Raw genomic sequence first — 27,797 nt, forward strand, 5'->3', positions numbered from 1 at the left:
GAGAGAGTTAATCCACATTTACGAAGACGAATGTGCAAGGACGCAGAACTATGCGACAAGAGCGAGTCAGGGCTCAAGAAAAATACTAAAACACAGTCGTTATTTGCAAGTTATCAATCTGAAACAATAAGCTGCTCCCCTGTTATTCTGAGTATACGTTACATCCTACGCACTCCGTATGAGACCACTTTCCGCGGCACCTACGATATGCATATACGTATACCGAAGCGCTGGCGCCAAATAATATGCTATACTCGCGCACGCGTATTGCAGGATTATTAGGAGAATTATTGCGGTATCTCTAGTCGACAGGTCTTGGCGGCCGTTTGTAGACTCGGCTCGCACCTTCAAATGTGCGCGAAACTGTGCTCGCTCTCTCTTCATCCCTGTATCCCCTTCCCCCAATGGTTTCCCTCTCTTGCACGCGCAATACGACACGAGACACCCGCGTACACGCTCTCAACTTATACCGAGGCGACTACAGCGGTGAAGTGGCGACGCAAACAATTTCGCGGTGCCACTTTACAACTCTGTGCCAGTAAAGACAACGACGCTGCCATTAGCCAATTGAGCGTCATTAGCTGACAGAGGCACCGGTAGGAAGGGCACCGCATGCGAGAGTTCGAGAGGCGATGAACGCACGAAACGATGACGGCGAGAAAGTGACGTGTACAGCAAGCCGCCGATGCTGTGGAGGAGGGGGGGGGGGAGACTAGGGGGGATTTTTTGACGTAGTAGAAACAAATAAGGAACGAAGAAGGTCAAAACTATCGTGATCTAAGCGCGAAAACGTTGTGCGATCAGCTATACGCCGAGCACCGAGAAAGGACGCGACGGTACAAATTCCCGCTAGGCATGCTAGTAAGTCATGGTGCAATTAATGTTAAGGGTGCACTCGTGGTTCACAAGTCAAAATAAGACATCTAGCAATTGTCACGATTAAGTGCTTCAGAGCCGCTAAATGCTGCAGAGTCGCGGCGCTCACAGGTGGTCTTGACGCGGAGATTACAAGATGATACGTGAAAACCACGAGATTAAGGATGTCAAACAGTAGAAAATTTGGCCAGTCAAACAGCCAAAGACATGCAGCAGACGAATCCGCCCGAAGTGACAACATCGAGACTGCGAACGAGAGCACGCATCTCGGTTCGCTTCCGGTCCGAACGACGGGAACGTCGCCCGCCTGGCTTCCGCGCGCCCGGCCCCTGCGCAGGCGAACGAGATGTTGACGGCCACCGCCGCCCCTCGCGACGACCTTACGACACAGCGAACGCGGTCCAGCAAGCCGCCGAAAGGCTGCATGCGGGCTTCGTTCGGTTCCCGCGGAGCCGTCGTTTCTCATGGAAGAAGAGTCACGCATTCGCGGTCAACGCCGAAAATGGGGTGTCCGGCCTGCGGGTCACAATAAGGACGCCCAATCGGGCTTTCTTCTGCTCCGTTTACTTCCCACGATTACGCGCGCGTTCGCCGGACCGGCCCGTCCTCCTGAATGGTCGACGCGCCGAGACGACGACAGCAGCCGTGCGCGCGCGTGCTTGTAAAGGAGGCGCGCGACACAAGAACCCGCAATCGGACCGCGCGCGGCCAGCCGGGCGGCCAAGGAACGTGCAGGACGCGCGAAAGACGACGGCTACCTCGCGTGACGCGGACAAGCGCACAAAAGGCGCCGCTGTACGCGCCTCGGCCGGCCGAACAAGAGCGCGGCTGCGAGACAATCGAGCTCGCGAGGTTCGCGAACAACGCGCGCCTCGCGGCTCTGTTGTGATCGCTCTCGGCGCAAGCTGCAGTGGCACCTCGTATACCGCGTGCGAAAGGTACCCTGTCGGCTACAAAAAGTCTACGGCCACAGTCGTTGCGGCGCACATTGTTGTCCTGCGTGTATACGGCTTCAAATACGATTCCCGCGGCAAGCCCCTCCAAAACGCGTCTCCGTAACAACGCGCGGCTTCAAGCGTAGTACGCTACTCGGAACCGCGGTCACGTGTAAAGCAACTAAAGAAAGTAAATACATACAATGCACCGCTATTAAGCGCAAGAAAAAGAAAAGAAAATGAGGGTTGTCGTCGACGATATGACGACACCGAAAGCCGAGTGCAGAAATAACAATGCCTATTAAGCTTGCGGGGCCTGAAGTAATGTCCCTCTTCGCGTGCTTACGTAATATTTGCAAACAACACTGTAGCGCTGAAGGCTGGTCGCAGATATGGAACACCTGAAGAAATACAGGTGATCTTCGTCAACTTCACAGACCGTCGCGTGTTTTACCAGAGCTGCTGGTCCGCGTGGTGCAGTTCCTCTGGCGCTTGTTCTAATGAGCCCAACTCTGCACCTTCGAGATAAAGCTCCCAGGCCGCGTGACAAGAGCTGACTCCGCTTGTCTTCTGCACGAGAACGCCAGTCAGAGAAATTAAACCAGTGAGAGGTACTGTGTGCCCTCAGCATCAGTAAACGTCAGTTACGCATGTAGTTGCCCTCACGTGTCTCATTTTTTTTTTCTTTTTCCGAGCCTATACTTAAGGCCACCCGCCGTGGTTGCTCAGTGGCTATGGTGTTAGGCTGCTGAGCCCGAGGTCGCGGGATCGAATCCCGGCCACGGCGGCCGCATTTCGATGGGGGCGAAATGCGAAAACACCCGTGTACTTAGATTTAGGTGCACGTTAAAGAACTCCAGGTGGCCGAAATTTGCGGAGCCCTTCACTACGGCGTGCCTCATAATCAGAAAGTGGTTTTGGCACGTAAAATCCCATAATTAAATTCTTTTATACTTAAGGCGCACGCAGCTTCTTTTTCTTTTCTCGGGACACATGGCGAGTTGCCACCGTAAGAAAACAAAAATTTCGTTTTTTCTTCCCCCCCCCCCCCCCCCCTGAAATTTTAGGGGAAATCTGTTCGCAAGCTGACGACGTACGTAACCTTGGCCATCTCAAACCGCGAACGCAAGCTCCCGCGACACGTTCGTCGATCTCGTTAGTCCGTACGTCACTGCATGCGACAATCTGTGGCAACTTGTAAAGGCCGATCCACACGACGGACCAAATTGCACTTTTGGACCGCGGTCCGCGCATCACGTGATAGGACGTCACCAGTTCGTGCGTACCGCCGTTGGCCCGCGCAAGACCGCGGCCCTCGCGGTCCAACAAATCGCCGAGGCTTTTCTCGCTTCCGTTTTGGCGGCGGACCGCATGCAAACCGCAGCGATTTTGGCTTAGCCAACGAATGTTGTCCGGCGACAGAGTGTCTTCAGCCAAATCCAATCTAGTTTCGGCTCAGCAAAAGCCAGTCAAGCCAGTCGTTTCATGTACGCCGTACCGCCTACACGTGCGTGCAACAGATATATTTTTTAAACACCGTGTCCTCTTGGAGTGACGAGGAGGTTTTTTATTTTGTATCCCTCGTTGAGCAGTTCGCGGCTTTGTGGGACTCGAGCCGGAATGATAACAATGATAACACTCTGGCCGAGAGTGTAGCTGGTTGGTCTGCTCTGCCGTCTGCTATGGCGTATATGCTCTGCGCCGGACCGGACCGCGGCGGGCCGTGACGTCGCATCACGTGACCGATCGGCCCGCGGACTTGGTCCGTCGTGTGGATCGGCCTTCAGCGACGACAGAGGCCTAGGCCGTAGCGAGTTTTGCTCAGACGCTTGCTGCCGTCAGTCGACGCACAGCTTTGTGCTGCGCTGCGCCCGTATCGTGAGGTAGCTGCAGCAAAATTGCACTGCTTGGGGTGTCAAAAAGCGCGGCGCGGCTGGTAACTGGCATGTTCACACCGTTCCTTGCTGCGAGGCGGAAAGTCGTCGGAAACGCGCGAGTTTCAAGACGCAGGTAGGAATAGCCCGTGCACGAGGATGGATGCGCCTCAATCACCGTCACGTCGACGGTCAGCCTGTACAGCGTGCCGCCAGCTGATGCTTCGCTGGTGAAATACTCATTCATACATGATGTTTAAATAACCCAATCCTATTGGATATACCAATGTTTGTTTTCACAAACTCTCCAAAATCTTCAAACCCAACTTCTTTAGCTTGAAATATTGAGCCTGAAACTCAAGTCGGTTAGCTACAAAGCCCACACGTTATACAGTCAACAAACACAAACAATAAATATCACCAACAACCGGATAAATTGCACGGCCAACGCGCAACTGCACCACGACAATAAATAAATAAAAAATAATTAAATAAATAAATAATAAATAAATAAATAAACTTACCATTTCGAGCGCGCAAAAACTATGTTTGAATTTGTGGGCCCTACTTACGCGAAGTGCCTCATCTACGCGGCTACTGCCGCTTGAGCTCGCATATATAGAAAAGGAAAGCACAATGCACATTCAAACTGCAAGCGAAAGTGAATTTCTGTTCCCTACGTGTCATATATATATATATATATCAGATCTGGTGCTGTGCGCAATTGCGCTTATCTCCCGCTGGTGCTGCAGCGGCCTGATGCATGCAGTCGGACGCGCGAAGCCTCTTAACACGGAGTCGGGCTCAAGGAAGCTTTCGCAGCGCGCGCAAGGCGAGGAAGAGAGAGAGGAGAACAACGCGCACCCATCACGCCGCGTCATTGACAGTGGACCTACCCATCAAGCGCAGCTCGAAATGAGCGAATGCACAGAAATAAGCGCTCGCACGCTGGGGTCCTGGGCCGGCCCCTATATCGGAACCGAAATCTACGGCACACGCCGTTGCACCTGCGAGACCTGACACACTTTCCGTGGCGGAGAGAAATATTCCGCCAAGCATGCCCGCTGCGCTTTCTGCTGCCGCTCCGCTTGCATTTTCCCAACATCCGGAGACATGCGGTGATCGAGAAGCAAGAAAAATGGGCTATTCTGTCCCCTTTCTCTCTTCTATCTTTTTCTTTTTTTATATACACCGCAACACCACTTCTCCTTTGCAGAGGCGAATGTGTGTTACTATCGCAAAAGTAGCCGCCATCAAAGCGAGTAGTGTTCCTTATCTCGAACATTACATATCGCGCACTATGGGCTGGATTGACTACTGCGAGTGCGCGAGCCACATTAGTATACGTGTCTCAAATACACACCACTTTTTTATTTTGTTATCATTATTATCAATATTATTTTTTACTATTTCTCACGCAGGTGTACACCTCCGGTTTGATCAGAGCTCGTGGGGACGGCGTTGCGCCCATGGGAACAGCGACGCGGCGAGTGAGACGTCAAATCGCGGGCCAGCACAGGTGAACGAGGAGGAAACGCCGTCAATCGTGGGAACGAGTATGCGCCACAAGCGCATATACGCTCCGGCACTCCAGCGTGCAGAGGCAGGGGTGGAGCGGGGGGCTTATGCGAAGCAAAACAGAGAAGAAACGACTCGGTACAAGGCACCTCCGCGCACCGGAGGAAAAAAACAAGATAGACGGACGCATTCATGAAAATCACGTAAAAGACCCGAGTCGCCTCGGGGGTCGCGCGCACCGCGGCCAAGAATACAGGAAAATAACCCGCAACACGACACGCGGCGACCACTGGCACGACAATGCGAGCGAGCAGCAAGCTACTATTTCCAGAAACGTGGACGCGTGCAGACACACGCGCGCGCGCACGTGAGGCGTCGCGAGTGTGCGCGATGGCCGCCTCTCGCGTTCCTTCCTCGACGCGGTTGACGACGGATGCGCGCGCAAGCAGCGTGCCTCGTCTGCATGTGGCGCGGCCAACGAATCGGAACCGCCGGTGATGACGACGACGATGCGCCCCTAATGCGTCGTCCAAGGTGTCGCCGGCGCTGCAGCGCACAGCAGCGCGTGAGGTATGAAGAAAGATAGGCGAGAGAACCACGGTGGAGAAGAGAGCAACGGAAAGCGGCGGCACGCGCGGGAGAGCGGCGAAAAAGAGGCGCGTATAAAAGGCGCCGTCCGCCCTCGCAGCGGACAATCATTTTCTCTCTGGTGCCACCTTATTCCCTTCTCTGCGGTTGGCGACAGTTTCTCTTATTCTTTCTCGGCCGCCACCTCCGCTTCTCGCAAAACGTGCTCGACGGACAGCGCCGCACCGCTTTCGTCCCCCCCTTCGTTTCTGCTTTCTTCAAAGACAGTGCCCGCTGTGCAGCCGATCTCAGCGGGAGACGAGCTCCTTCCGCGTGAGATAATGCCCGGTTTCAAAATGTCCTATAAATAAGCCGGAGACAGGAAACACATACGTACAGCTGCGCAAAATGTAGATCGCCATCCCCTGGTGCACGGCCCACACACGCAAGTACGAGGCTGCTGCAGACGAGGCAGCGTCGACTAGCCCGCATATAGGGACCCCTTCGATAGCTGTTCCAACAGGGGCACGCACGCATGCACTGCGCCTTCATATCGTCATCACATACAACGCAAGTGCCCGCAAAATGGTGCCGCATTGCGAGGTGTGCTGCAATGGTGTAGAGGCGAATCGGTTTACTCTCAATACCGCACACGTTTCTTCGAAGGACGAGAGAAGCAAGACGTAGGCTAAAGTGAGAAAGCCACGGACTGTTTCTCGAGGTACCAGCGAAATGGCAGGTAACTTCTGCAATTGCAGCATGCGCGGCGCAGGCCAATGAAAGACGTCGAAGCATCGGCGCCGATCGCCAGGAACGGAGTTCCAACCATAAGCCCCGGCGAAGCTTTCCCCTTCGTGGCACTGAAGTGCCTGCGTTACACGAAACTGGACCTACGTCCGGCAAATGAAACGTCACGTGTCTGTTGCGCGATGAAATCAAGGAACAAAACACTGTTGTGATAGCGTAACAGGGCGGTGTCTTTGTCACTTTCAAACGAGCGTCATCAATTTAGCACTTAACCGTCGCTCGGTGATATATAGGACAGAAATTGGCCCACAAAGGGTGACAGAAAAGAACCTTCGAAGATGTATGCAGCAGACAGCAACAAACAGCAAGGTTATCAGCGGTGACGGAATTGCTGCAATGTGTCTCCACGTGCGCGAACTTTACAGATGTTTGTGACCACGCGCCTTCGAGGCTTTCAGCATTGTCCCATGATAACCAGCGCTATCGGTAATATTACTCGCTTAGCATCGGTGCTGGAATACAAGCAGCGTTGTTGCTATCAGTTGTATTGCACATACAGAAGTCTTGTGGAGGCAGTGTACTTTTTCTTTCATGGTTTCTTCCAACACCTGTCAAAGTCTGGTGCGAAATTCAATTACATTGAGCACTTTTGGCATCCACCGAGACAAATAATCAGACCCACAGTATTCGGTGGCAATTGATCGGGATGTCCGAACGAACGTTTCGAAGAGCAGAATTTTCGAGCCCTCACACGCAGTGGGCACCGTGACTTCCCACCACTTCAAATACGGTTACCAGCCGTCTCCGTACTTATACAAACACTCTATATCACAGCGTCGTCTGTACGCCTGCGTCCAGCGTTTAGCAACGACGAAAACTAACGCACACCCTTCCGTCACACCTCATTTCCGCTACTCCCAGGTGGGCCCATAGACTAACTTGCATACGAGCCTTTCCCAAGTGACGTGATATCACTAATTGCACAGTACATGATGGCACAGCTAGGCTCGATCGCGCTATGCGTGATCCAGACCAACAAAATACGACCCAACCTAACGTGTAGCTCCAGCGAGTAGGTCCCACATTACAGCGGCTGCTTTTTTCAAGAGCCCCGTTTTCCCTACCTCGTTGCTTTGCTGAAGAATACATAAAAGGCGAGTACGGAACGCTTGAAGACAGACACGTAGAAAGCCCTAAATTGCGTGCAAACCCCACGTATGATAGCGTCTTCCTATTGGGGCGAAAGATTGGACATGAACCATACAATTCTTATACATGCTCGGTATCTTCCTAGTATCTTCTTAGCTGGCCGAGTCCAATATGCAGTCGTTGGCGGCCAATGGTCACACACGCTCCCGGTTAAATCTGGTGTTCCCCAAGGTAGCGTCTTTGGGCAACTGCTCTCCTTGATATTTTGCAACGACATAGCGGATGTAGTTAATGAACCTACTCAAACCACACTCTTCGGGGGGACAAGTGCGTTCTTTTATGTGAAATTAAATGTAACGAGGATCAAAAAGCTTTCGGCAAGGCCTTTATAGCAATATCCTTGCTTGCTGCATTGAATGGCGCACGAAGTCAAATTCTGCAAAATCGGTTTCTCTTCGAATACCAAAGAAAACACGCTCGTTTTAATGTACGTGTACTCTATCAGTTGCAACAGGTGAAAAGAGGCTCACAAATTTAAATGTCCTGGCGTCACATTTGAGAATAACTTAAGCTGGAATATTCGCACTGTTCACGCTTGTTGTTCTGCTTTTCGCAAGCTTTGTTTATTACGCCAAGCTCAAAGACGCATCCGCGAAATTAAAACGAATATAATATACACCTTTCATCAGGCAAAAACTTGACTATGCGTCTAGTGTATGCGATCCGCGTACCAAAACTAATACTGATGCCCTTGAAAAAATTCAGAGGAGAACAGTCCGTTTTTTTTTTTCTAAGTAGGATCGCTACGTGTCTGTTTCACAGCCGAAGAAATATAACAAAATAACAGAGTTACAAAGAAGACCGTATGTTACATCGACTGAAATTATTATATTTATTAATAAACAAGAAGCTCGCACTAGACGCTACCCCATATATAGTCCCACTATTAACTCGAAAAATATGTCACAGCATTCTCTTTCCCTAACCCCATTTCTTTTTCTAGAACAAACCTGTTCAAGTATTCCTTCTATCCCCGTACAATTGCTGTCTGGAACAGTTTATCTGAATAAAAAATCAATGCCTACGTCCCTTGACTGTTGTCTCCATAACTGCTTTGTATAAGGTTGCATGTTTTTTTTTTTTTTCGTTTTGTAGTTTCGTACTCTGTCTTGCGTGCTTTTTGCATTTTTAGCATTGCGAAATGTTAAATCCATTACTGAATTTTTGAAGACTAGCCCCTCCTGCTTCGGCTTTCTGGACGGCAGTATTCAATAAATAAATAATATAACAAGTACCCATGTCCAAACGCTGGCTCGATCGAGCTTCATCTTTACAACTGTTAATTACTTCGAGCCTGCATACACCTGTGAACTCCTCTCTCGTTCGGTTTTATACCAACGAAATAGTTTTAGGTTATAACTACAAAAAACACGCGCTCCGCAGTTTTTCTTTATTTTTTACTTTCTAGCAGCATGAAAAAATTTCAGTGCCCTTGCACTCACGCAGAGAAGGATGACCAGCGAAGCTCTGAATGTGGGCCCCTTAATGACGAAGTGCACGTTCGCTGCGGGTCGGCCCGGCATTGTGCTATCTTCGGGTTCGGCCCACGTACGAAAAATTGATGGTTTATGCCCACGGAGACGAGATCCGCAAGAACCTAGCCATAAACAGCGTCGCTGCAAAAATAGGCTGAGCACTTTCCTTTGCAGCTACTAGTGGCCAACGGACACATTCATGTCATTGCAAAACTATAGACGCACACACGCCACGGGAAAAATGTGGAGATGAGGTAGAACATTATCTAGAAGATCGAGGTCAGCACTTACCACGAGGCCCCGAGGAAACGCGCGAATCTAACGCGTTGCTATGCAGACAAAAAAAAAAAAATTACAACTTTCCGACGAGAACGCTATAAGCTTCCCCTTCTCGTTGACTCAGTCCCAGAAAGGAAAGAGATAGCAACTCATTGGCCGTCAATACTACCAACTAAAAGCAACGATTACTTCCACACTAGGAGCCGTACGCGTTACAAAAACATCGCTCCTTCCTTCCCCCTCTCCCCTTTTCCCCACTAGGTCCCACACTTTAACCAGTATGTTATTTTGGTCGAAGTTGAGAAATGCACCCCGATGACGGTCGGAAACCCCGATGGCGGTCGCCTAAGTGCCCTTACAGCGTTTCTACGAATATGATCTGAACCGGCCCGCTGGCTCCTGCGCTACTCCTGCGGTAATAAGTAGCGCCTCTTCTAATTCGCTTATTTCTCGCTTCCCCCCCCCCCCCCCCCCCTTAATCTTTATCATCCACATGAGACGTGGATGCCGATGATCCGCATAGGCCGCGGTGCTCCATCACAGCTATTAAAAAAAAAGAATGAAAGAAGATACCGTAGTTACTCGACTGTGGCGCGACCAGGATTGTAACGCGAGGGTCGACTTACTTGTCAAGCGAAATAAAAAAGAGAATAAAACCGCGAATGTATCGCGAGATGAAAGGATGAAGAAATGGGACGTTTATTCAAGGTATCACAATTACCAAACAAGTTCTCTTGGGCGATCCTTCTCAGAGATAGGTTCACTTTCGCGAAATTTCGCGTGACTCGTCACCGAAAGCGTCCCCGCCAATTGTTTCTGGCGCTCCGAAAGTGATCGCCCGAGAATCACATCACCCCCGAGCTTGTTTGAGATTAAGTACTTCTTAAGAGGCCGCAAAACCATTTCAGTCACTACGAAGGTCACTACGAGGTCGACAGAGCCCTTCCGGCCGGCCTGGGATTTAAAGAGGGCCTTCCGTTGGTTTTGCCATCCGTGAATCGTTGACGTCGAGCCGCAGAGTTACGGCGAAGTTTCCCACCCTCTCGGCCGTCAAAATTGCTCGCCTCTCGAAGCAGGCGTCATACCCAATGTGCTACGGTGCCATAACGTCCCGAATAAACGGAGTCGAAGCGCGAAAGGCCAGAGGGTGCCGCAGCACTCTAACCGTAACACCAGCCACAAGCACAGCGAAAATGGCGTCGACTCCAACAAAAACCAAATTTTGAGTTCGATCGACTAGTTTACAGATTGCATCGGGACGTACAGGTTGCCAACATAACGATAAAAACCGCGAGATTTAGAATATTTGCTTTAATACGATCAATTTTTGTCGTTATTCGAATGTAACGCGAGGGTCGAGTTCAAACGACGAAAATCGCGAAGAAAAAAAAAAAAAACTCGCGTTACAATCGAGTAAATACGGTACTTTCTTTTCTCTAGACGAGCGGTCGGTGGCGCAGGATTGCACTATATGGCCTCCATCAAGAGTTACTCTATCGGGGAGCACACAGAGTAACTCCAACGCAACCTGCGGCGATTTTTTTTTTCCTTTCCAGTGTCGCTTTACTTCAGTATCGCATCCTCTTGGTATACGATTGCGGCAACGGCGAGCGAGGAAACGTCGGCATCGAGCGCGCGCGACGGGGGCGCAGCTGCGGCGTACGAGGCGGTCGCCGCACACCGACCACGGCGAGTGTGTACAGCGAGTGACCCCTTCGCGCAGACGGGGCACGTCGAATTCCTCTCGCGCCCGAACAACACGGGAGGAGACCAAGGGCCTATTTATAAACACTCTCGCTGTGTGGTGCGTAGAAGGAAAAAAATAAAACAAGAATGAAATACTACCGCTAGCCCGCCGGCCAACTCTGTCTCTCTCTCTCGCGCGCGCTCTGAAGACTTGGCGTCGGAATGAAGACGGCTGAAAAATAGAAAGAAGCAAAAAGATAAAAAAAAAGTGCCGGAAAACTAAAAGAACGAGGAGGGCCAGGATGCGGCTCGTTTCTGGGATTCATTTCACCCTTGGGAGAAACCTATATACACACATAGCTCGGCATTCCGAGCAACGAGGAAACTTCCTTAAGAAGTGGAACTATAGCGGCAGGAATGTGTGTACCTCCACAAAGCGAGTCGCTCGAGACGCGACAGTAAGTCGATTGGGACAGCCAGTCGTTAAAATGTACACGGCGACTCGCTCGCTGGAAGCGTCCCTCTTCCGCCATCGAGAGTTTTGACCTCGTTAAGTGACGCTTCGGTTGCGATCAACTCCGCGTCTGCACATCGCTTTCTGGTGAACGGAAAAAAAAAAGAAACATCGGTAGAAAGGGAAGAAGGAAGAAAAGAAAGAAAGAAAGAAAGAAAGAAAGAAAGAGAAAAGAGTGGAAGGGGTTAAGGCGTTTGCATGCTAATTTAATTTCGCCGAAAGGCCGGTTCGCTAGCGCAATTCAGGAGAATGGCTACACTACACGCATCACCACGGTTTCGGAGAAATCGGACCCAGACGCAATACGAAATCGATGGCCGGTGCACTTCGCCGCGGCTGAAATCCGTTTTTATACACGATACAAGAGAGAACGATCGGCAAACTTGATGGATTCCTGCGGCTCTGAACTTATTGAACTTATTTACTGCGGCAGGGGGAGCAAGCAGGCTCCCACAACGGCACACTGCCATCTCCTCGAGACAACGTCTTTCGTAACGATGCGCACAACGTCCGTCTTCGTCCGGTATGCAAAGCATCGCCAGCTGTGGCCACCGAAACGCATGCACATACGCCACAACTCGCAGATACAGCGTGGCGCGCAAAACCACCTTAGACTGCCAAGCGAGAACCGTCCCGCAATGAGATGTCGCGCCTCCGCATTGCAACAGCACATTCGCCGCAGGCGTACGAGTTCACATCTGCAGTTGCGGGTGCGGCAAGGTTTCGTTCTTCGCCACACGGTGATGGTGAGGCGGTGGCTCGACGACGGCGACACCGAAAGGACGTGCAGACGGAGTCAGCAAACCTAGTTTTCGAGCTCATCAGCTGCTATAGGCAGTAAAAAATAATAATTATAATAATAAAATTCGCAGTTCCGTCCGAAAGGCGAAGCACCGATTGCGATAGCAAATTAGTGGGTTGCTGTACGAAGTAAGGATAGTAGTTTTATCGTCCGTATAAACTTGTAAACGTTCGCTTACTAACTAAATTAACAATGATAGAATGCGTAAGCGTGACTCAACGAGGACGTAGAAAGAAACAGACACACAGAGGCAGCACTGTCTCTGTGTGTCTGCTTCTTTCTACGCCCTTGTTCAGTCGCGCTTACTCATTCTATCGTGGATTCAAACCAACTAGTCCGCCAACGTGTTTTAACTAAATTAACCAGTACGGTGTCACACGCACACAGGTAAACATAAACACATCTCGCTCGATGAGCGCGGAAACTCGCTGTCAGAATTCTGGAGTGAGGAATTGCGGCAGCAGCAAGCGAATTGACTTTCTTGCATCTCTCGCTTCAACGCGAACGAAACGTCGAAAGCACAGCCCATACGAAGCTACCGGCGCTACGCGCACTCTGCAAACATTGCAGATCGCTTTTAAGATGAGGCCCGCGAGGGCGTGCACTTTGGCCACGTCGCAGATCGCTTTCAAGACACAGGAGCGCCGGCAACGCGTCCCTACGGCATACGCTAAAGGCGCCTACTACGGCGTCCGCGATTCGCGTTGCCAACGCCGTAGTAGACGCCGCGGTTGCCTCCACTCTGTACCGAGCGGCGGGCGAGGAGAACATCGAAGCACCCTAGCAGCCGCCGGAGAAGAACGCCCCTTCTCTCTCGCCTGACCCCTCTGTCTCGCGTTCGACAGGAGAGGGCAAGCATCCGGACCGCGTTCCTCGCTCGCGCACGCGCGGTTGAACCGCAGTCGCCGGCTCACCCTCACACGCTTTCACTCATACGGAACCTCACGGCGACGCCGACGGCAGAAATGCGCCTAGAGTGTCCATATAATTGCTACCGCCATAATACATGCCATTCTCGAAGCCAGCAGCTTCTATAGCTACCACAAACGTATAACCCGTTAAAGCCAACAACGACTTAAGATACAATTAATGCTCACGAGTGACGCATTCTCTGCCTCCACTACAGATATCGTGCAAGCTTAGAACGTTGAAGGTGAAGATATGTCACTCTCTTTCCACACCGTTTCACTTGGTGTGAAAAACAGCTTTCGAGACGAATTTCTACTAGTACCAGCAGAACCTGGCCCTCACAGCTGTGGAGTACTTCGTCATCATATGCAAAATGATGAGGCGAGAAGTCAAAGAGGCTAACATGTATCAGATGCAAAAGTATGGGACACCGCTAAATATGACATTTGAAGAACCCCGTCTGTATTGGAAATGTTTTTTCAGAATGCACCTTGCAGGTGCAATTGCAGGTGTTTCGTTCTCAATTCCAGACCATGAGCAGTGGAGTGTTAATACACATTGTTTACCTTGTTTGGCTTTTTCCTCCACTGCAGATAAATGCCAACATTGCCGGACTGCGCAAAAAAAATGCTGTCCGCATTCGTTTTGATAAAATGTTTACTCTGTGCCGCCCACATGATTACCAGGATGAAACTATACACACATACTGACGGTTCAACAACTTTGTCAGGATCAACATCCACATTTGTAATTCCATCACTCGGAATACATCAGAGTTGGCGTCATCCACATGGGACATTGGAACATCATCAATGGTAGCAGAACTGCATGCGATACTGTTGGCCGCTGAATTCATTCAAGCACAGGAGAAACCTGCTGTGTGGTCTATTCTCACGGTCTCAAAATCGGCTCTTCCATGCTTGCGGCGTTTTTGCCCGCGTGAATCAAATGCAATGATGATTTATGAGATTTCTTTTCAAACAGCTACAGCTGCGTCATTAACCAAGGCCATCAAACGATGATGCAACGAATTCCTGGACATATATGTACAGCAGGAAACACTGAAGGCGACAAAATGGCTAGAGAAGCACATCACTCCGCTAACTCAATTCACGAGGACTGACGCTAATATTAGAACAAAACAATTGTGCAAGTCTACAACCCAGGTTTGCCCATTTGACGCCAATTCTATGAACAGTATTCTGCACCGTATATATCTTTCATCAAATTTTCTCAGGTGCGGGTTATACACGAATCAGGCCCATAGCTACACATAACACACTGTAGTGCCACTGCGAGTACTGTGTCAGATAATTGAAAAAAACTGGTTACAGATATCAACATTTTATTTCACTATTTATCGTCGCTTTCAAGTTAATTGCTCTCGGACGAGCTCAGCTCATCAGCATTCACACCGCTGTCGGACGAGCTCGCCTCCTCGGCGAGCTCCCAAAGCTGGTCGTCCTCTGTGCCATCCATGGCGTTCGATATCCCCGTGACTCTAAATCTCTTTGCGATGGTGTGCACTGACACGGAACGCCACGCGTCCAGAATCCAACCGCACACTTGCTGAAGAGACGCTCGCATCAGTCGCCCTGTCGGAGTTGTTTCGTGGTTGGCCGCTGCCATCCACTCGGTGTAGAACCGCCGAAATTCCGTCTTGAATGGCCGGTTTACGCAAACATCGAGCGGTTGCAGCACGCTTGTCAGGCGACCAGCAATCACGGCCAAGTCCGTTCGGCAGTCGGCCAGCCGAGCCTTCACTCGGTCTGTTAGGTCGACGCACAACGATGGTGATAATCGTATATATGCGGTGAGTGGGAAAAGCTAATTGGCGATATCTTGTAGCACTTTGTGGAATTGGGCACGTTTTTGGCGCGTTTTTATTTTCTTTCAGAATTTTGCGTCCGAAAGTGGAGGTGTGGGCTATACACGGGGGCGGATTATACGTGAATATATACGGTGTATAGTTTACCCCTATCTACAGTTTCCGATCTCTGCTGGTGCTAGCCGTGACACAAACTCTCGCATTCATTGTATCAGGTTAGAAATGGCGTATACAGGTAGCTTTTTGTATCGTATACGTCGTTCAGCTATGCCTCTTTGCAAGTGTGGCCATTCATGGGAGAATGTAGAACACGTTCTATTAAGCTGTCCGAAATTTAAACAGCAAAGATGTGCTTTAAAGGCAATGTTGATGATCTCTGATAATCGTCCTACCAGCATAGAAATGTTGCTTGGGCCATGGGATGAGGCATCATTACAGCGATCAGCTCTAAAAGCTTTAATAACTTTCTTCACTGAAAGTGACATTGTGTATATGTATTAACACTTTGCATGCCCTTGTGTGTTACTCTTACGTCACAGTATTCAGTTTGGATTAGAGATTCATGTATGTGCTATTTTCTGTATATTGACTTTTGTTGTTTGAGCATGTTTACGAAATTTGATTTATTGTCGGATAAATTATTAGTTATTTTTTTCATTTCACGACATGTTGTCATCCTTTGCTCATCAGACAATACATTACTTGTAGAGAAGCCGGCGACACAACAGTTGTCGACATTTACGATGTCATCACAACAAATCACTCACTCACGCAGCTGTTTGCTATCCGTTTGCACACTTACGAGCTTTAAGCGCAAGATGAATTGTGCCTGATAGAAACAAATCAGTTCCATCATATATGTTACGCTTTTAAAAGTTATTGCTTTTTTGTTTTTGTTTCTTTAAGCCCGTACGACACCGCCGCAACGGGCAAGTAAAAAGTGCATATATATATCCTCCAGTAGAGCCCAAAACCGACCCTAAACGAGGGAAAAAAATTCTGGGGTTTTACGTGCCACAACCACGACATAATTACGAGGTACGCCGCAGGGCGAGGCTCTGGATTAATTTTGACCTGCAATTCTCAATGCACGGTACACAAGCTTTTTTCTTTTTCTTTTTTCATTTCAGCCCCAGAAGAACAAAGCCGGTCGTTCCTGTTTCTTTTTAATATTACGCGTATTAAAAGCGATAGAAGGATGGATGAAATCGACGTATCTATCCCAGAACGCGAATAAGAAGTAAAACAGCTACTAACACACGAACAATTTCAACGCTCCAGATGAATAGGTTAGCCCAAACTATGCCGTCAGCCGCAAGTACCGAGCACGTCGCCTTCAACGACATGCTTGAAAGAAACGAGTATGCAGGGAACAATTACCATTGTCTGAATCTCAAAACATCAAAAAGCGTACGTGATGAGGAAAACAAAAACAAAGGCAAAATATACCAAACATTTCCGCGAAGACGGTGGCTGTGGCACAAGCTGCAACGCCGCGGTCCAATAGTGAAATGTAATACAGCGACATGCAAAGAATGCAGGAACGACTGCCCGACCTGGACAATGGAGCTTCCGCTTCCATGCGCCCAACAGAGCTAATTATATTCGCTTGTCGCAGAGATGCGCGGTGGTTACATTGTGTTTCCTTACAAGCGGACTTTGGTAGCAAAACTGCGACCCACTCGCCATGATGTCTTATTCTGCTAGCCCCGAGAGGAACAAAATAACGTTGCGCAGACGCCATGCACAGCTGCCGGGCTAGACCACTTAGAAGCGGAGTGGCGTTCACGGTATTACCGCATGGCCACGCGGGAGGATGGAAGCGTCGCCGTTATGCCGCGCGCAGGCATTGTTGCTGGAATATGAATGCGGCTATAGGGCAATCAACATTGAACTTAGAAAAGGAAACGCGTTTTAAAGAAAAGCGCTAATAACAGCTATGCGAACAACATTTCCTGCAGTTCAGCGAAATGAATAAGGGGAAGCGAGGGGTGTTACGATCGGCCAGCGGGGGCAGGGAGCTTCTAGCCTCTCCTGCACCACTGCGACGAATCGCTTTTTGAAGCTAACAATCCGTCCCCTCGGACAGACCTGCGGCGACAACGAGGCGAGATAGGTTTGGCAGATCGCGTGGCGGATCACCGACGATACGCCGTTTCCTCACGGACTCCCGTAACCACCACGGTCATTTGACAAATGCTCCAGCTAATTGCTGGGTCATCCCGGGAACCAAGGCGCGCCAGTAGGAGTCAAGCGTGACAATCCCCGTCTACGAAGCTCCCCTCCTTTCTTCCCAGAAAGGAAGAAAGATGTAGCCCGCCAGAAAGATGTAGCCGTTTTACCTGCAGCTCATGCTACGAGAACGACGAACTGCGCTCCGTGCTCCGGCCAGTACGATGCCCCTTGTACTATGTAAATAAGTTTGCAATTCCAATGTGAAAAAACCCCCTGCTCCGTTTCTCATGCTCGCGACCTCGTAATCTTCACGAATTAAGCAACCATCGTCAAGAAAAACTTGGACGACAGCGTGGGCCCGCTTAGCCTCCGTGTGACGCCCCGGTAGCGTAGGCCAGCCACCCGTTACGAGACGCACCGGCGGCGTAGGCTCGAGAGCGACCCTCTGTGTGACGCCAGACTCCGAGGCCACGACCCGCAGCTCCAACAGGGGCTCGATTTTTTTTCCTTTTTTACAACGAAGCTGTCTACCTGGAAAAAAAAAATTTGTCCGAGATGTTGACAAACACAAATCATGTGGGCCGATCCTGATGATTGTGCAGAAAGGGTTCAAGTTCAATGGCACATACCCCTGAAGGGCTCGGGGACCTGTAACGCGCCCTTAACTACCCTTGCCACACCTGGGACCCAAAGAGGTCCCAGGCACAATGGTAAGAACAGATGGTTTTGAAAAAAATGTTTTGTACAACTTTTTCAAAAAGGACAGTTAAAGAATTCTCGGCGCCAACAGCGCAAACGCGCTAGTGCCGCTGCTCGCGCATTCGTCTTCCACATCTGGCTCCACTGTGCAAAAAAAACTATCATCATCAGCAATGGCTCGAGCGTCCTCGTCTTCCGCAGCTGGCTCCGTTGCCGCTAATCATTCCAGCGTAGAGTTTCACTTCTCTCCTGTTGCCGTTGTGGCGAGGCCGCGTTTACGGGGGTATGAGCCTTAAGGGGGTATGAGCCATTCATTGTATTACGCAACGGACACATTTAATAGAGGTGATACGCGAATGTGTGTGCGTACCTCTATCGCCACGATGACCACAGATTAGGACAATAAATATGTTCGTACCTTTGTTCAATATTCATCCACCGTATTTTTTTCCTGTTGTATATTTAGGGCAAGTGAACTTACTCGCAGGCGTAAGTTTAAGGAAATGTACTATTACAAAAAATCCGTTAACAATTATTTTACTACATGCCACATGTATTTACGCAGCAATGTTGACGGAGACCGTTTATTAGAGGCAAATACAACTTTTATCATGTATAACCTCTACGTATAGCTAGTACATCAGGAAACGAAGTTTATGGGAGAGTGGCTTTATTTCCCAAACCGACGAAATTAAGCGAAACAATATTTATTTATTTATTTATTTATTTATTTATTTATTTATTTATTTATTTATTTAATTGCCTCACACTGCCGTTTCTGAGGGTGGGTCTCTATAATCCTCAATACCTGCTCCCAATTGTCTGATGCTTTCAATGCTTTCTTTGCAAACATGAGTACATCAGGTGGTTCCCCAGATGCAGGTCAATATGTGAACACGAGAAATGATAAATATTTATTTCTGCAGCCAGTCACAGTATAGGAAGTGATTTCGATATTCATAAATTTAAATAACAGCAGCAGTAGGAATATCCATGAAATTCAAATAAAATCTCTGAAATATGTCGCACACGTAATTGCACCAGTTCTTGCGAATATCTTTAATATCTGTCTGACTACATCAAAATTACCAGTAAAAATACAAATTTCCAAAGTAGTAGTGCTCTGTAAAAAGACAAATCGGAACGACTTCGGCCATTACCGACCGGTACCTATCTTACCAATTTTTTCTGGAGAAAATAATGCACTGTACGGTGTTCCATTTCGCTGAAAGCTCCAATGTATTAACCTTTCACCAATTTGGGCTCCGTAAGAACATGTCAAGAAAATTAGCCTTGTTTTACCAAAAGGAATATGTTTTAACATAATTCGAAAGCAAGAAAACAGTGATTGGCTTATTTGTCGATTTTTCCAAGGCTTTTGACTTGGTGAATCGTGGAAGCTTTCCTGGATAAGTTGGACATTGATGGTATAAGTGGGTGTGGGTTACATTTATTGCGGCAGTATTTATCCCATCGGCGACAAGTTTACCAAATTAACAACTCGCGATCAGAAGTCCTTCCGCTGCTTTGTGGTGTCCTACAAGGCAGGATATTGGGGCCCTTGCTATTTAAACTTTATATTATTGACATGGCTAATATTAATAAGAACGCCAAATTTATTATATGTACAGATGATACTAGCATATATTTTTTTCGGGTGGTAAACCGACCACCTTATCTCTAATCGTAATGGCGCTATAGTTATACTGCTACTCTATAGTTTTACTATATAACTATATGAAGATTAACGAAAATAAAACAAAAGCAATTCTCTTTCGGGCCAAAAATAAGCCAGTCCCTCCTCAGGCGGATATTATTTTCAACACTCGCCCTGCTGATATGGTTGGTCACTTCAAATGCCTTAGTGTGACATTTACTGCGCACACGTCCTGGGAATCTCCTGTAACCTTACTAGTGACAAATTTAGCTCTCGAATAACTGGAAAAGCTAGTCGTCCCAGCTACATTCTTTCTGCACAACTTAAAACACTGATTTATAATTCCTTTTTCTATTCACATGTTAACACCTGCCAACTTATTTGGGGCAAAACTTTCTCCAACCTACAAAAAAAGAAGTTATGCAGAAACGATATCTACGCAATGTGTACAATGCTGGTTATAATGCAACAACTACAATTTTTTTCCATAGAGCTCATGTCATCACGGCTCACAAACTATGCCCTTGTCGTTTGAGTACTGAAATATGAATTGATATATAATATACATAGCTTGGGTAATCAGGCACATCTATAACAAAAAAGAGCAATATGTTATATGCTACCAGACATGGAGAATATTGGGACGTTGTTGCAACCCGTTTGAACTTTGGCATGGAACGCCTATGTTATTCTTTACCATCGCTGTTAAACTATTATCCATCCGCTAATTTTGATTTATTTATTTGTTCCACTGCCAAACTTAGATCTATGTCTGCGGAAGAAGAAAACTGATTTTGCTTATCCTGGGACTTATTTTTTCGGACCATTGTGTTCTACATTTGTTCTTCACTGATCAATTGTTTACATTTGTTTATTGACTGTGTTTATGATTGATGTTTCCCAAACGCCTCTCATTACGTGGGGCTGCGGACTCGTCAAGCCGCCCAGTGGCAGCTTCTTTTAGAATTTTCGCTGTCCTCCATCTACAATGTACATCGCGTCATTTGATTTGATTTGAACATTTCTTCTCTCTCTATTACTCTTAAGTGACAGAGTCCATCGACAACTGCTGTTTCTTTCTTTCTTTATCAAAGGACTCTATTAGCACTATGTGAACTTAAAGGATTATTTTATAAAACACCTCTGTCAGAATCAAGTAATGATGCTCCTTTCCACAGACGAGTGCACGGTATATCGTGGACTTCCACTAAAGCAGCTATAAATGCATCGAATCATGCGGGTAACGTAGTAGCGGCTTAGGGTGGCGTTAAGGCAAGGAATGTACCAAGCCCATCGACGAATACGTCCAGTAGTAGGAATGAAGGAAAAAGGGTTTACTGGCTCAGTTACACGGCTCCAGCTACGGAAGCCCACTCCATGCAGGAGCAAGTTAAACGTCCAAGTTGTTATGATTGGGGGCTCAATCCCATCGCTCGTGATCCGTTGTCAAGACTGGAGTCGGGCATGAATTAGAAGGTAGCTGGCCCATGCCGTCGTCCAACTTATCCACGCTGAGGACGTTTATGAAGGGAAGGACTGCTTCTCATCGAGAACGAGGAATATGGGTTTATTTACAGTATCTACACCAGTCTTGCATGACTGCTTGAGAGAGTGACAGTCTAACATGACTGCTTGAGAGAGTGACAGTCTAACATGACTGCTTGAGAGAGTGCAGGCTAACATGACTGCTTGAGAAAGTGACAGTCTAACATGACTGCTTGAGAGAGTGTCAGTCTAACATGACTGCTTGAGAGAGTGTGCCCTGAGTAGCCGCACAACAGCGGTTTATAAACACTCGGTCCTCCCCTTGATTCCAAGGGGACGGAAACGTTCGTCCAGTCATTGCAAACACGCCGCCTCTCCGCGGCACGGTTTACACCCACACACACACGCGCACACACACACACACACACACACACACACACACACACACACACACACACACACACACACACACACACACAGGTTCACGGTCCGAAACCGACATCACACGAATTTCGTAGAACTCGGAGCGGACCCTCGCAGCGCGCCCGGGTAGCCATTGTCCTGCGTCTTGGTCGGCGCGTGGGAAGGGGGCGCCCGACGACGTTCCCGCGGAAACTCCCCCGCTCGCGGCAGATCAGGTCAGCGTTGGTGGGTTCGGTAACAATAGTTGGCCCGCCGAACGCATTCAGTCACAATGGCGATTTAGTGACGCCGTGGCTAGAGGTTTGCGGCGGCACTCTAGGAAACGTTCACGCCCGTTGTCGCAACTGACTGACAACACTTGCACCTCAGCTGGGCCGTTCTTAACAGAGTTCACATCAGGAACCTCAGCCCCTAACGCACCAATAGTATCCGCTTTTAATGCCGTCGTCTACCCTAGGCGATTCAACTAGGGAATCTGAAGACTGTCTAGCAGCAAATCACAATAGTCAAATCCGTTGCGATACCACGCCCATGCTATCGTAACGCTCCGCAGTAAACCCGCCTCCGAATCCCGATGGCATGGAATATGCGGCAGGGTAGCAACTTGCGAATCCATGGTCGACGTCGTTGTTCGGTAGCATTTGTCGTTGGTCCCCCTTCATCACTAGTTCAGGCTGTCAGGTAGTGGTGCGGGTAGTAGCCTTTTGTGGACCCGTCAAGAGTCGGTGTCCACACTGCATTGACTTCTCGATAGGCGCTGATGGATGGGTGGGGGTTTGCTTCGAGGCAAACGTCTAATTAACGCCTTTGTGGTGTTGAGATGTAACAGCGTCCACAGGAACAGTAGGGAAGCAGCCTGAACACGATAGAAACTCTAGACTCCACCGCTCTCGGTCTGCATAATAATGAATATTATTATTATTACTAAGCGCAGCCCAATTAAAACTAAATTGCGGGTTTAAAACGTCCCAAAACTGCGCACTGTGCATGCTATGAGGGATGCCGTAGTGGGGGACACCGTAATAATTTAGAGCAACTGGGGTTCTTTAACCTGCACGCAATGCACGGTACGCGAGCGTTTTTTGCATTCTGCGCCCATCGGAATGTGGCCGGCGCTGGTGGTTTCTCATCGTTCCCATTCAATTCTACACGGCCTGACGGCCTATTCTGTGACGTCCCTAAAAAGAGCGCACATGTTTTGTGCTACCTCTCCTCTGTTTCAAAACATCGTGGTACTGTAGAAATTACGAGGCGCATTCTCAACCAATGGTGTTCCAATGAGCGGTCCAAACTGTGGTCCCAGACGAATCTTATATAGGCATCCGACGTTCTGACTCAGAGGGACACGAGGCGTGGAAAATGACGTAGACGATGAAAGAGCTGCAAATAATTCAGTTTGACAAAAAACCATACCCTGTCAGGATTGGGGGCTCAATCCCGTCGCTCGTGATCCGTTGTCAAGATTGGATTCCGGCATGAATTAGAAGGTAGCTGGCTCATGCCGTCGTCCAACTTATCCACGCTGAGGACACTGATGAAGGGAAGGACTGCTGCTCATCGAGAACGAGGAATGTGGGTTTATTTACAATATTTATATCAGTCTAACATGACTGTTTGAGAAGGAGTGTCAGTCCAACATGACTGCTCAAGAGAGGTGTCGAGCATCCGCACAACAGCAGTTGTTAAACACTCGGTCCTCCGGCGATACAAGGAGATGCGAACGTTCGTTTAGTCATCGCAAACTAGCCGCCTCTCCGCGGCACGGTTTACACACACACACGCAAACACACAGGTGCGAAGGTCCGGAGCCGACGTCAGAGGGGCCCCGTAGCACTCGGAGCCGTTCCGGGTAGCGCGTTGGGGAGTTTGGGAACAATAGTTGGGCCGCCGAGCTCATTCCGTCACAAAGTCGATTTAGTCACGCTGTGGCTATAGAAGTTGGTGGCGAAGCTCCCGGTATGTTGCCCTCAGAGTCGTAAGCGGGTGGCAATCCTGCACGGCAGCTGGCCATTCTTAACAGCGCCGGGATGTTGCCTTCATAGTCGGTAAGTGGGTGGCAATCCTGCACTGCAGCTGGCCATTCTTAACAACCCCTATAGGAGCAATGCTAGCCGAGAAAGAAAAAAAAACAGAAAAGCAAAACTAGCTGTGTCAGAGACTAGCTTGAATCAATTCAAAGTGCCCGGCTGTTTATCGCCAAAGCGAAAGCTCGCGGTTTTCTCAAGCTGTCGATTTCTTCGGAAGCATTTACTGCTCACTGCCGCCATGGTGTATACGTTTGATGGGAAATAAAATTGTTATTAAGCTACTATGTGTATTCGCACAATCGCGACCCGGGCTAGCTGACACTATAGACTTAGCCTGAAACAATTAAAGCGCCGGATTACTGCATGCGAAACACCGTATGTGTGGGTGGCGTTGCTCAGAAAGAGTCAGCGGTCAGTCGATTGAGAACCTCGCAAAACACTTCAACAAGTGCTGGAGAGCGGGCGCGCTGCCAAAGAAGTGGAATACAACCAAGACCATCCTGATCCACAAGCCGGGGAAGCCGCCGGACACCGACAACCTCCGGCCCATATCGCTCACGTCCTGCATGGGTGGCACGTCCTGCTCAACAGGTGGCAAGACTACCTGGAACGAGAAGGGCTGTACCCGGCCACGGTGATCGGCTTCAGACAGCACCTAAGCACGCAGGAAGCGATGCTGCAGCTCAAATACTAAATCATCGACGATGGCGGCAGCGCCCGCGACAACAAGGCAATCCTGGGGCTTGACCTGAAGAGCGTCTTCGATAAGGTAAAACACTCGGCGATTCTGTCCCAAGTCTCCAAGCACAACATGGGCGAAAGATCCTACAACTACATCAAGGACTTCCTCACGGGCAGGACCGCCGAGCTACGAGCAGGCGACCTACAGACGCAAGAGAAGAAGCTCGGGAGGACGGGCACACCGCAAGGATCGGTCATTTCGCCGATGCTGTTCAACCTAGTAATGATCGGAGTAGCCGAGAAGCTCTAGGACATCGAAGACGTCAGGCATACCATCTACGCGGACGATATCACGCTGTGGGTGACCGGCGGCAGCGACGCCCACAACGAGTGCGCGCTGCAAGCCGCCGTCGACGCGATAGAAGACCAGCTGGAAGGCACCGGAATGAGATGTTCGCCGAGCAAATCGGAGCTCCCCATACTCCCACCTACCAACAACGGCAGGGGCAAGAACAGACAATCCGAATACAAAAAAATCAGAATCGTAATCAAATCCGGCAACGTGATCCCCGAGGTCCGCAAAATCAGGATCCTAGGCGTGGTCATCGAAAAGCGCGGAAGAAACGGCGAAACCATAGCCCGTATCACGGCAAAAGCGGCCAACGCGATTTGACTCCTCAAACGAGTCACTTCCCGGAAGGCTGGCATGAGAGAGGAGAACCTAACTAGGCTCGTCCAATCCTTCATCATCAGCCACGTCGCGTACGTTGCAGCGTACCACAGATGGCTGCAACACGAACGTAACAAAATCGACGTGATCATCAGAAGAGCGTACAAGACGGCGCTGGGACTGTTCGAGTCCACGAGCACGACCCGCTTCCTACAACTCGGGATACACAAGCTGCTGGAAGAAATAGCCGAAGCGCAGCGGACCTATAAACTAGAGCGGCTGTCCATGACCAAAGCCGGGAGGAAGATACTGGACGACCTGGGAATAGGACGCTCGAACGAGGCGGAGATGAAGCTCCCCGTCCCCGAAGAGGTTTGAAGCCAGACCAGAATCGACCCCATACCCAAGAACATGAATCCCGAGTTCAACAAGGGAAGAGAGCGGCGAGGACTAAGGCTCTCATCGACCAGCACGCCAACGATGAGCACGCGCGGTACGTGGACGCGGCCGAATACCGATGGAACGCCTTCGCAGCGGTCGTCATAGAGGCGTCAACCGGCGCCAGGAGGACGGCAGCGAGCGTGAGAAGCGCCGGAGCGGAACAAGCGGAGGAGGTGACCATCGCCCTGGACATCGCCGACGCAGATTGCCACACGGTGCTCAGTGACTCGAGACAGGCGGTGCAAAACTTTGCCAAAGGCCAAATCTGCAAGGAGGCCGAGCGCGTACTGCGAGCAGCCAAACTGCAAGACAAAAAAGTAAGAATCAAGTGGTTCCCGGCGCACGCGGGCGACGCGTCGGAACGCAATGAGAACCACAATGAGACTGTACAGGCAGCGACGCGAGCGCTAACCAATCGCGCCCCGGCGACAGACCGTCCGACGTGGTTCGGAGCCAAGGACCGCATGACGTACTACAACCACATCACGAAGGCCTACCGCCTGGCTCGCAGGACTCTCCCATCCCCGCACCCGAGGCTGAGTCGAGCGGAGGCGGTACTACTGAGACAGCTCCAGACCGGATCGCTACCGAGCCCGGGACTGATGCATCGCATGTACCCCGAGACATACCCGACCGATAAGTGCAGGGTCTGCCGAAGGGAAACGGCAGATAACACGCACATCTCGTGGGACTGCATCAAAAATCCAGAGGAAGCAAGATCAAGAACGATCCCGCCGCGGCTCGAGGTAGCCGCGAAAAGCTACCACCAAGACCAACAGCTCTGCGCCGTCCAGCAGGTCCTCGAGGTGCTCGAAAGACAGGGACCCAGCGAGCCGGCAACGGCGAGCGGAGACCCGCGCCGAGTAACGGCAACCTCGTAGACGACGTAGGCACTCGTCGGGGCGCGCGAGCGCCCAACTGCAGGCTGTTAGAGTTGCCAGACGATCCCACCGCTGGCATACAGTTGTAGGAGTTGTCGGACGACCTCGCCGCTGCCACCATTTGTAAGGGTTGAAGGTCGTAGAGAGGAACTTGGGAGGAACTAGGCGTACAGGGTTTATTGACAGTATTTACATTTTAAACAAGAGATACATTTACACAGTCTAGCGTGGCTCCCGAATGGAGCACGCAAGACGAAGCATACAGCATGCGAGCACGAAGCTCCAAACACACAGACGAGCACGCAGCTCACGAGTACGAACACGAGCACAGAACACGACGACGAGCACACTACGAGCACGCGGACGAGCACCCTCTAGCAGCCGACAACAGCTGCTCATAAACACTCCTTTGGTCCCTAGTTCCCTAGGTGAGAGAACCGTTCGACCAGTCATCGAAGTTAACCCGCCGGTTGTCCATTATCTTGAGTCTTGAAAGGCGCGTCGGTTCCCCGAGCTGACCCCCGCAGCGCGGCTGCCGGTTGCCCATTGTCTTGCGCCTCTAAATTCCAGAGCTGCCTTTCTCCTGTAGTCGCCACGAGTGTCAGCAGACTGTGACGAATCCTGGGGCCCCCGTACCGCAAAGCCCCCTTTTGTTAGGGAAAGCTCTTCTTGCTGCCGAGAGAGACCATGAAGACCCGCAAATCAACCAATAATACGTTGGGTGCAAACGTGGCCCGCCCTGCTGTCGTCACCGATTCTCCGAACGAGGCGCATGGGGATTAGCGCTGTCGTCCTCGCTGGTTCTCTGATGGGCGCCAGCACCGCGGGTCGATCGAAGCACGTGCCGCGGGCTGAAATAGCTTTGCAGAGCAGCACCCATGCAGGGCGATCGTAACAAGGCACAAATAAAGTTTGCGCCAATCAAATCCAATTATAACTTCCTCAGAAATTTTCTACCCTCATCCTTCCTTCCTTCCTTCCTTCCTTCCTTCCTTCCTTCCTTCCTTCCTTCCTTTCTTTCTTTCTTTCTTTCTTTCTTTCTTTCTTTCTTTCTTCTTCCTTTCTTTCTTTCTTTTTCTTTCTTTCTTTCTTTCTTCCTTCCTTCCTTCCTTCCTTCCTTCCTTCCTTCCTTCCTTCCTTCCTTCCTTCCTTCATTCATTCATTCATTCATTCATTCATTCATTCATTCATTCGTTCATTCATTCACTCGTTCATTAGTTCAACGATCACCGCTCGTGGCACTCCATTATTGGGTCTCGGGGACTTGGAGAGGAATGCGAATAAGCTCATCCTTCCAACTGAATAATAAAACCGCGCGCGGGGTGTTCCGCACCTCTCGGCTCCAGCGCGCATCGCATCGGCCAGACACATTCTACAAACTCTTTCTATCACTCCGGCACCCATCATCAAGACTAAATACACCATTCCACATCACATGC

At 49.8% G+C, this 27,797-nt stretch overlaps 1 protein-coding gene and 1 pseudogene across 1 annotated transcript in view; one reads left to right on the forward strand and one right to left on the reverse strand.

The window, feature by feature from the left end:
- LOC126547672 (uncharacterized) overlaps positions 1 to 27,797 on the reverse strand; it is a 422,601-nt gene that overhangs the window by 249,071 nt on the left and 145,733 nt on the right. The window lies entirely within an intron of this gene.
- Positions 24,273 to 26,496, forward strand: LOC126547675 (uncharacterized; annotated as a pseudogene).

The sequence above is a fragment of the Dermacentor andersoni genome, chromosome 1 (genome assembly GCF_023375885.2).
Source record: "Dermacentor andersoni chromosome 1, qqDerAnde1_hic_scaffold, whole genome shotgun sequence".
Lineage (NCBI taxonomy): Eukaryota > Metazoa > Arthropoda > Arachnida > Ixodida > Ixodidae > Dermacentor > Dermacentor andersoni.